This window comes from Apium graveolens, chromosome 5 (genome assembly GCF_009905375.1).
Source record: "Apium graveolens cultivar Ventura chromosome 5, ASM990537v1, whole genome shotgun sequence".
NCBI lineage: Eukaryota > Viridiplantae > Streptophyta > Magnoliopsida > Apiales > Apiaceae > Apium > Apium graveolens.
The window spans coordinates 109,928,691-109,940,447 of NC_133651.1; positions in this window are offsets into that span (position 1 = coordinate 109,928,691).

Here is an 11,757-nt window from a genome sequence, read left to right on the forward strand (position 1 = left end):
TCCTTACATGGATAAATCAAGTCATATATCCCTGATAAGGGTATCTTATTCAATCATTCCCACCTCGATAGTATATGCCTAATTTCATAATAACATCTGTATTCAAAATGAGGTCAATCAATATGGCCTCCAAAAGATAACAACGGTTATCCGCTTATCTTGCCTGATTCAGTAATGATAACAGGGATGTTCTAGAAGATATTGGTCGTGTTCAACGTGAACTTTTTAGTTCTAACTACTCATTTACCTCTTTTATTTATCTCAATAGTCATCTCAATGCTGGGATATCTTTATGCCTGGAGTCCCCTTTTGAGTACCAATTCACATGCATTACTTACACTTCACATTCTTGAAGGTCACTTCCTTCATCCCATTTTCCTAATTTCTTGTTATCATGTCTCCTCAGTCCATTCGTGTTTCCTTATTAATCTATCGATCTATCTCAAAATTTCCTCGAATCCTCCCAACTTAAAGGGGATAAAATATATGTATCTCTTATGCCTTCAACCATCAATTTTAACTCATGGTGAATCACCCTCATCCTGATGATTACATACTTTTCTATTTCTATTGCTACGAGTCTTTAGGGTATCCTCATACCCAACTCCCTTATCATTCCTCAAACTCTATTGCCTTTATATTCCTTTCCACTTCAGTTTCTTTTTATTTTCCTTTTCATTTCATGAACCAACATAACATAAGCATTGATTTCAAACATCCCGTCATTCTGGATTCGTGTCCTTCAGACGAACCTTGATGACTTTCACAACCTAGATTCATGATTCATCATACTTGTCCGCCTTTGATCTGGCTCTAAAGCTTTACACTATCTTCTTGTTATTCCCAGTGGACTAACAATGAGATTTACAGAAGGGGGTTGAATGTAAATCTCAAAACTTTTTCAAGTTTTGAGCAGTTTTTAAGGCTAAGTGTTTTAGTGAGCAAATGTGTGTGAATTGCTTGAAGCTAATACAGACAGATATATATTCAAACACAAATGTAAAGAACACAAAGAACTTAAAAACTTTTCTGGTGGATTTGTAGTTCCACCAGAGATGTGTTATTTCAGAAAATCTGTGATTCAAAAAAAAATCAAATCACAGCTGCGTCCTAGTACAAACTAGATGATTTTCTCTCTGAATTTTTCTAAACAGCTCTGGAAAATTCACACTCTAATTACTAGCTGCTACTTGGTTTATATATCACCAAGTTTACAAGTGAAGACAAAACTGTAAAATACAATTAAAAGATTCTTCACATGTTTCTTCTTCATTTCTATATCCAATGCAATTTAGGTTTAGCTGTGAATCTTTGAATACTTCCTTGTTTGCACCAGAATGGAAATGCTGCATTTCTTGATTCCTCCTAGAGGCTGCCACATTCCAGTTTGTCTCTGTCAACCCATGTGACTCTGTCAGCTTATGAATTGTCACTATCAACTGCTATTGAACTAAGCATCCGTTGAAGCTTTCATCCGTTGATGACTTTATCCGTTGAAGCTTTATCCGTTGATGCATTAGCAGTTGAAGCTTTATCCGTTGAAGCACTCATCCGTTGATGGATGTTATCCGTTGAAGCTTTAGAGACATCCGTTGAAGCTTTGTTTCTCATCCGTTGAAGGCCTTTAATATCAGTTTATACTATTTCACTTATACAAAATTACAAGGCATGAAATATTTATAATTAGCCCTCCTATTTGCATATCCACTAGTAGTCAACATGACTGATAATTTCCCACAACATCTAAGAATTACAACTTAAATACAGAAAATGAAATGTGCTACTATACTAAACTTATTTCTAAGTAAAGCTACTCCTTCAACGGATAGCCAAAATGGTCTTATCCGTTGAGGCTACTAACACTAGATTTCTACTTAAGTGTTTTGTTTAACTTATCATCAAACTAATACACATATTCCTAATAATCTCCCCCTATTTATGTCTACTAGAACTGTAGGCATAAATTTGGGTTTAACTTGATGATAACAAAACACTTATTAAACATATGAACTGAAATAAAGTAGAAATTCAAAAGTGCTGCAAAAGTGTGCATACTGAGATAGAATTGAAGAATTACATTATTTCCAAGGGTGCTCCTTTAGCCTGAGTAGATTAATTTCTTTTCCTTTGATCCCTTGATTTCTTCCCTAGCCTCCTGTCATTCTCCTCTATTTGGAGTTAGAGTTATCTGTAGAATTCAGCTTCATCTTCTTCATTGATGTCCAACTTAGATTGCATATCCTTGAGAGTTTCATTACTGGCAATCTTGAGCTGATCTTCACGTCTGAAAAATCTTCTGACTCCTTTATTGTCTCTGAACTCCATCAACCAATGAGGTGATTTATGAACTTTAATTCCTCTCTCTGGGATGAGTAATGTTCTAGGCAAGGCATTGGGCTCCCACCAAGTTTTCCTTATGCTGGCAATCTTGTTAAGAACCTCAGTTTTGGCAGTCCTGGTAAAGCCAGAATCCCTTTTTATAGCTGAGTAGACTCTAACCAAGGTAGAATAGCCTTCATTCAGAATTCTGTAAAGAGGCCAAGTCCTTTCCCCACTTCCTTTATATTTGAACACTAGTCTTTCTGGAAGCTGTCTGTAGGCATCTATTCCCCTTACTTCCTCCAGCTCATCCAGATAGAGTTCAATGTCTGTAAATTCCTTTATGTCACAAATGTGAACATAATCATCCTTTGAGGCTTGTGGCTTAGGCTTCTGAGTGAATTTAATTGAGGTTAGAGGAGGTGTTGATTTGATTTTTCTTTTCTGTTTCTTTGATGGTGGAGAAGTGGTTAAGAAAGTGGGCAATTTGATGGTGTCCCAATCAATTGGTTCCTCCTTAGGAGTGATTGTTTCACCATGGATGTTTATGAAGGGATCAGACACAATGGGTTCAGAAATAGAAGGTAGTGGTTTGGATTTTGATTGGGTTTCTTCAGTTTCATCTACAGTCTTCTTTTTTACATTGGCCTTCTTTCTGTTCCCTTTCTGCCATTCCTTTATTTCCTTACTTCTTTCTTTCACATCATCACTAAGCATGTTCCCCATACCTACATCTTCACCCTTGTCTTCAATTTCTTTCTTTTCTTCAGCTTGACTTGACTTTAGCTATTTTTCAACCTTTGCTTGTGCTCTTTTGTCAGCCTTTAGCTTTTTAGCTTCTTCCTTCAACCTTCTGGCTTCTTCCCTCTTGGCTATTGAGAATTTGGGATGTCCTTGTATCACACAGATACTCTTTCCCTCTCTAAAGATAATAGCCATGTTCATTCTTTCAACCACATCCTTGGTCTCCTTGTGCTTCATGATATTACCACCCAAAACCTTGTCTTCATCAGGCTTTGGAAGAGGAAAATCCACTCCTTTCAACTGAGCAAGGCTTAGAGGGTTCTTTGTAGAGTCCTTATTGGATTTGTTGTTAGACTTGAGAACCATAGGTTTCAGATTCTTAGAAGAAGTCTCTCCAACCTTATTCCTCCTTTCTGGCTTGAGCTCCATAATGATTGGCTCCACCTTTGTGCTATGCTTCACAGATTGTGATTTTGAAGTTGTAGAACCAAAAATTTATTGCATCCTTTCATCAATTTTCCTTCTTTGCTCTTTGACTTTCATCTCAGCTGCTGCTATTTGGATTAGATCAATTCCATCAAGCTTTCCTTTGATTTGAAGTGTTGGAGAAGTGGTGATGGCGGAACTAGCACTTTAGATATTTGAAATTTTGTTGATGGCTCTCCTTCCCCTTCCCCTTTATTCTCCCCCTTTTTGTTATCATCAAGGATAGGGGTCAAGCCTTGTGCTTTTGCCAGCTGCAATAGTAGATTTGTCTGAGATTGTTGATTTTGAAGAATGGTGACCACAGAGTCTTCAATGACTTGAACTCTGTTTTCCAACTTGGCCAGCCTCTTGTCAGCATCAGATTATCTCCTCAATCTCAGCAACAAATCTTGCATTGTACCATAAGGCATGACTGAATCCAACTTCTCAGAATTGTAGGATTTCAGATCAGCAATATCCTTTTTGAGTTCATCCACACTCAAATTCTGTCTGATGTGCTGCAACTGCAAGAGATGCAGAGAGTCTAGATGAGCTTGAAGAATAGCCTTGGTACCAGCATCTGTAGTCTCCTGAAGGGCCTTTTGAATAGCCATAACTTGCTTGACCAAAGCTACACTAAACTGTCCTGGTGTAGATTTCTTTGTCCATGCCCATTCAGGCAAATCTGGAACAGAACTTGGGCCTGCATCTCCCCCTAAGTTCATGCTCCCATCCAAAGAAATAGAGTCATCATCATTAGAATTTACTTCAAATTCTTCAGATGGCTCACCAGCTTGAGAAGGCATCCTATTAACAGCAGCTTTATCTCTTTGAAGAGATTCTGAAGTGTGCACTATGTTCAAAGTCTGCTCTGTCTCCATATTGCCCTGAGTAGCCAACAGTTGATAGGCTGAAACCTGATGAGTAAAAGTGTCAGCATCCAAGGAAATGTTATCAATTTTAGCTTTGTAAAGTTGCTGAAATTGTCTTCCCTTTTCAGCATCATCTACAATCATTGACTCACTAGCAATGGCTGGATCCACCCTTATAGCTTCTGTACCTGCTTTTCTCTCATTTTCTCTATATTCTTGCATCAGGGGCTCCCCCTGGCTCACACACACCCTCACACCCTCACCCTCACCCTCACCTACTAAGGTGGCACTCCCCTCACTCACTTTTGCCATGCTGGAAGAAATAGCATGCATATTTTGACTCTCAACCTCTCCTTTTGCCTGGGAGCAACCCAGCCTCTCACTCAAATTATCACTCCCTTCCCTCAATCCTAGAAGTGATTGTACAGTAACCATGTCTTCTATACTTGGAATTGATTCAGTTATATGTGTAGAGACCATCAACGGATAGGGAGTATCCGTTGAAGTGGAAACTGATGATATCAACGGATAACTGCTGTTAAGCTTATCTGTCGAAGAACAACCACTTGTCAACGGATGAGAGATATCCGTTGAAGAAGGAAAAGATGTAGATTTTGAAAGTGACATAATTGTGGAATCTGTGTGAATTGATTTTAAGTGAGGTGACACAGATTCTTCAACTAAGTCTGAAAGAATTGGCTGATGATCCAACAAATCATCTAAAAGATGATGATCACTAGGATTTAAGTGGGGCTCCTCCCTGAGTTTTAAAGAGGGAGAATCAGGAATTGATGTGAATATCATATCCACATCCAGAGATGGTGATGGAGAATTTGATGATTGATGTGTGTTTATTATGAGAGAATGGGGTTGTGACTCCACATTTGCTGGAGCCACATCAAGCTGAATTTGAGAAGGCAAAGATACAGGTGGATGTATCTGTGCAGTGTGTGCCCCCTGTGTTGAAACTAGGGTTTTAACATTCTTTCTTCTTGAAAAGGCTTTGATAGGTGAATGTGTGGCTTTAGTGTCCCTCACTCTTTTGTTCTGTGTCCCTGGTTGGGGACTATTTTCAATAGCTGCATCCTTTTGGGAGGATGCAACTAGGGATGTGTTTGACTCCTTTTGAACCACCACAGTCTTTTGAGAAACTGTGGCTTGGCTGGCTAGGGTACTACTCACCTCTCCCACCTTATCCTGGGGGGTTTCTTGATGTTCACCCCTCCCCTCACCACTCACACCCTATTCACTCCCTTCAGGGTTTATGGTAGTTGTTACAACTGTTGTCTTTTGAGAAATGACAGAGGTGGTTTTCTTTGACTTGTGTTTTGGAATTTTAGGTTTGGTGGCTTTGGTAGGAATCTGTTGGGACAAAGACACAGATTCCATTGCCACACTAGAAGGCAAAGAAACAATGGGGTTGAAAGAGGTTGGAGTTGCAGAAGTATTTACCTCACTTACCTGAGGTGCATTCATTATTGGTAAATATACTAATGGCACCTGGCTGTTGAGGTTAATTCTCAAAAGGTCTGCAAGGACCCTTTTCTCTTGTGCCCAACATTTGAGTTTATTGCTCTCATTAGTTATGACCAAACCTTCAGCAACATGGTTAGCCAATAACATAAAGAATCTAGCATAGTAGATGTTATGAGGTCTATTAGCTTTGTTACCTAACCTGGAACCTAATTCTAGCATGACATAGTTGCTAAAATTAAAGTACCTATCAGAAACTAGCATATAGAGCATATTGACAAGAGATGAAGTTATGGCATCAAAATTGTTAATCTTCCCAGAGAACACCTTGATAAAGGCATCTCCAAGAAAACTCCATTCTTTCCTAAGGCCCTTTCTTCTAATGCTCCCTAAACTAGCAGAATCAAAAGAATAGCCTATGGAATTTAACATAGTAGATACATCATTATCAGTGTGTGGTGTCATGGTATTATTCTCAGGTAGCTTAAAGCAAGACTGTATATCATCACAGTTAATACAGTAATCCTTACCTTTGAGAGAGAAAGCAATGGTCATATCTGTGGAGTTGAACTCTGCAGTTGTCCAAATCTCCTCAATTACCTCACAATAGATAGTTGGGGCTTCCAGCATTGCATAGCCTAGTTTGCAGTTCTTGATGAAGTCCATCATCTTGTGATAATCTGAGTGGGCTTCATTCTTTTCCACAAAAGCTACGAAATTGTTCTTTTCATAAACAAATCCAGACTGAGACATAATCTTGACTACTGGTGCCATTGTTGTGAGTAGAGGTTGCAGAGAAAAGATTGAGAGTTTTGGGAGAGAAAGAGAGTAAAAATTGCAAGAAAGCGTAAATTGAAAATAAGAATTCAATGGGCTTTTATACTTTCTCGAATTAAAACGTAAATAAAATGATTAAATGATACTTTTAAGTAAATTACAGCCGTTTGAGAATAAAGAAAACTGTAAAAATTCTAAAAACTGCCTTTAATACAAATACATACAACTGTGTATATATGTATCAACGGTTAAGTAAACGAATCAACGGCTGTGACTCACTTAAAGTAACTAATGTGACACTTCAACGGATGAGGTAAATAGTTATCCGTTGAAGATTAACACTGTTTTTATCCGTTGAAGGATAAAATTACCAGAAATGTATTTGTCTTTCAACGGATAATAAACATCCGTTGATAGAACAATTTTGGCTTTCAACGGATAGGGAATATCCATTGATAGAATAAACTTTACTTAAAGTCAACTTTGTTCTTGCCACAAATTCATTTTAGGCTTCAAAGCAGATTATAATGAAGACATGAGTTTATGAATAATTAAGCATACCTAGCTCACTTACTAATCTTGTGAATGTTGATTCATCAAGTGGCTTGGTAAATATGTCTGCAATCTGCTTTTCACTTGGAACAAAATGAAGTTCCACTGTACCTTTCATCACATGTTCCCTTATGAAGTGGTACTTGATGTCAATATGCTTGGTTCTTGAGTGCTGCACTGGATTTTCAGTAATGGCAATGACACTTGTGTTGTCACAGAATATAGGAATTTTGTCAACAGTTAGTCCATAGTCAAATAGTTGATTCCTCATCCACAGTATCTGTGCACAGCAACTACCAGCAGCAATGTACTCAGCTTCAGCTGTTGATGTTGAAATAAAATTTTGCTTCTTGCTGAACCATGAAACAAGCTTATTCCCTAGAAATTGACAGGTGCCAGTTGTGCTTTTCCTGTCTATTTTGCAACCTGCATAATCTGCATCCGAGTAGCCAATTAGATCAAAACCAGACTCTCTAGGGTACCAAATTCCTAGATTTGGAGTCCCTTTGAGATATCTGAAAATCCTTTTAATAGCCACTAAGTGAGACTCTTTAGGGTCAGCTTGAAATCTAGCACAGAGACATGTAGAAAACATTATATCAGGTCTACTAGCAGTTAAATATAAAAGTGAGCCAACCATGCCTCTATAACTTGAAATGTCTACAGACTTTTCAGCCTTGTTTAATTCAAGCTTGGTGGCAGTGGCCATGGGAGTTTTTGCAGATGAACAATCCATTAAGTCAAACTTCTTTAAAAGATCATAAATATATTTAGTTTGACTAATGAAAATTCCACCACTAACTTGTTTAACTTGTAAACCAAGAAAATAAGTTAGCTCTCCCATCATGCTCATTTCATATTTACTTTGCATTAACTTAGCAAACTTTTTACAAAGCTTATCATCTGTAGAACCAAATATAATATCATCTACATAAATTTGAACAAGTATTGTAGAGCCATTAACATTTCTAAAGAAAAGAGTTTTGTCAACAGTACCTCTTGTGAAGTGATTATCTAGAAGAAATTTTGACAAAGTCTCATACCAGGCTCTAGGTGCTTGCTTTAGTCCATAGAGTGCTTTCAACAGATAATACACATAGTCTGGAAAATTTGGATCTTCAAATCCTGGAGGTTGGCTTACATAAACTTCTTCCTTCAATTCCCCATTCAGAAATGCACTCTTGACATCCATTTGATAGACCTTGAAATTGGCATGGGCTGTATAGGCTAGAAAGATTCTGATGGCTTCAAGTCTGGAAACTGGAGCAAATGTCTCATCAAAATCTATTCCCTCTTGTTGAGAATAGCCTTTAGCAACCAATCTTGCTTTATTCCTTATGACAATGCCATTTTCATCCATCTTATTTCTGAATACCCATTTTATGTCAATAGAACTCTTGTTCTTTGGCTTGGGTACCAGCTTCCATACTTTGTTCCTTTCAAATTGGTTTAGCTCCTCTTGCATTGCTAAAATCCAATCTGGATCCAATAGAGCTTCTTCCACTCTCTTAGGTTCCTCCTGTGATAGAAAGCTACTATATAGACATTCATCTTGAGTATCCCTTCTAGTTTGCACTTTAGATGTAGCATCACCAATGATCAGTTCAAAAGGGTGACTCTTGGTCCATTTCCTTTGAGGTGGTAGATTAGCTCTAGATGAGGTTGCCTCAGTATTGTCATGATGTGAGATAGAATGTTGATTGGTTGAAACTCCCCCTGAGTTGCTGATCCTTTGAAAGGAATTGGGAGTTCTATCAACTGATGAAGTGAAATGATTATCCGTTGACAGACTGTGATCAATGGATGCTTTATTATGAACTTCAACGAATGATGCACTTTGCCTTTCAACGGATGCTGCATTGCTTCTATCAACGGAAGCTGAATTATGACTTTCAACGGATGCAGCATTCTGTGCATTATCCAAAGGCAGATTTTGAATTCTTTTCGAGGTGCCTTCTCCATCATTCTCATCTTCACTATCATCACAATATATTTCAATATTGTCAAATTTGAGTCCTTCATGATGTCCCTCATCTGTTAGTCCATCAATCTTTTTATCATCAAACACAACATGCACAGATTCCATGACAATGTTGGTTCTTAGATTGTAGACTCTATATGATTTTTTAGCAGAATAACCAACAAATATTCCTTCATCAGCCTTTGCATCAAACTTCCCTTTGTGATCAGGTTGATTCCTTAGAATGTAGCATTTGCAACCAAAGACATGCAGAAAGTTTAAAGTTGGCTTTCTTCTCTTGAACAATTGATAGGGAGTCATGCCTTTTGCCTGATTAATTAGAGAAATATTCTGAGTGTAACATGCACAGTTAACAGCCTCAGCCCAAAAGTATGTTGGGAGTTTTGACTCTTCAAGCATTATTCTTGCAGCTTCAATAAGTGATCTGTTCTTCCTTTCCACCACACCATTCTTTTATGGAGTCCTTGGAGCTGAGAACTCATGCATGATCCCATTTTCTTCACAGAACAACTTCATGGTTGTATTCTTGAACTCAGTTCCATTGTCACTCCTGATATTCCTTACTTTGAAATCTGGATGATTGTTGACTTGCTTGATATGATTGATAATGATTTCACTAGCTTCATCCTTTGATCCAAGGAAATAAGCCCATGAAAACTTTAAGAAATCATCTATAATCACTAGGTAATATCTTTTCCTTGAAATTGACAATACATTGACTGGTCCAAAAAGATCCATGTGTAGCAGTTGTAATGGTTCATCAATTGCTGATTCAAGCTTCTTACTGAATGATGTTTTCTTTTGCTTTCCTTTATGACAAGAATCACACAGTCCATCCCTTATGAATTCCACTAGAGGGATTCCTCTAACTAAGTCCTTTTTGACTAGATCATTCATTGTTTTGAAATTCAAATGGGACAGCTTCTTGTGCCATAGCCAACTTTCATCTGACTTGCTTTGCTGAGAAGACAAGTAATTGATTCTGAATCTGTAGAGTTGAAGTCAGCTAAGTAAACATTCCCTTTTCTAACTCCAGTTAGAACCACTTTGTTGTCCTTCTTACTTGTGACAACACAGGCTTCAGAATTGAAGGAAACAGTATTCCCTCTGTCACATAGTTGACTGATGCTCAATAGATTGTGTTTGAGACCATCAACTAATGCAACTTCATCAATGATGACATTTTCTTTTGAAATCAAGCCATATCCCATAGTGAACCCTTTGCTATCATCTCCAAAGGTTATGCTAGGGCCAGCTCTCTTCTTGAACTCTGTGAGCAGGGTGAAATCTCCTATCATGTGTCTTGAACAGCCACTGTCCAAGTACCATAGATTCCTTCTTTTTCCCTGCACACAACAAAATCAATCAAGTTGATTTTGGTACCCAAGTTTCCTTGGGTCCAGCCTTGTTAGTCTTTTTCCTAGACTTCATTCCTCCTGCATCTTTTGACTTAGGTAACTTTGGGTCAACCTTGGTCTCAGATGTAGTTGGTTGAAGTGTAGGGTTAGTCACAGAATCATTTAGCACATTTGGTTGAATTTGATAAGGCATGGATTGTGCAAACATATTATTCCACATAGGCATGTTGTATGGCATCTGAGGCATACTAAATGCAGTAAAATAAGGATTATTAACATATGGCATGTTTGCAAAATGTGCATGAGGATTCTGATGAGACATAACAGGCATATCATGCAGAGGTGACATAGACATGTTAGGCATGGAGGGAGTTAAAGGCATGGGAGCATTCTTAACAGATTTGCAGTTATCAGATAGATGATTAACACTTTTACAATGCACACAGCATTTTCTAGGAGTATACTTATCAGGTGTGTAATTGTTGTGTTTTTTAATCCCTACCTTCCCATTTCTATTAGATTTTCTTTTAGTTTCCTTTTTATCCTCAACGAACTTAAGCCTATTTTTCAACTGATCTAAAGTCATGTGTCCTATATTCACCTTACTGGCATCTTTGGATGTGCTAGCTCCTTCTTTGACAAAGTTCTTGAAAGTTGAACCAACCTTCTTATTGAGATTTTTCTTTTTAGAATCACTTGCCTGTTTTAATTGATGAGCCTTCAACGGATGCTCTTTTTCTTCCTTCAACGGATAACTTTCATCATCCGTTGATTGCACATCCGTTGACAATCCATCAATTAATTCTAGTTCCTTTTTGTTTTTCTTCCAGGCATTCTCACAGAATGATTCAATTCCCTGAACCTTGACAATCTGAGCACTAACATCCCCAGATGTTTTCCAGGCCTTGATTACCTCTTGCTCACTTTCTAATTGTTTGGAAAGAATTTCTACTTTCTTAACAGCTTCTTCTAGTTCACTTTCAACAGTCAAGCATTTAATTTTAATCTTTTCAAGCTCAACTACCTGATCCTCTAACACATCACTCCTATCACTTAAAAACACATTATTCTCTTTGATTCTTGTGTTTTCTTTAGCTAGTGATTTAAGGGAAACACACAAATGATATAATTCATTGGACATATCATTTATGGCTTCATTGCATTCAATCTTAGAAAGCTGAGAGAGATCAGTAGTAATTACCTGGTTGCTTGATGA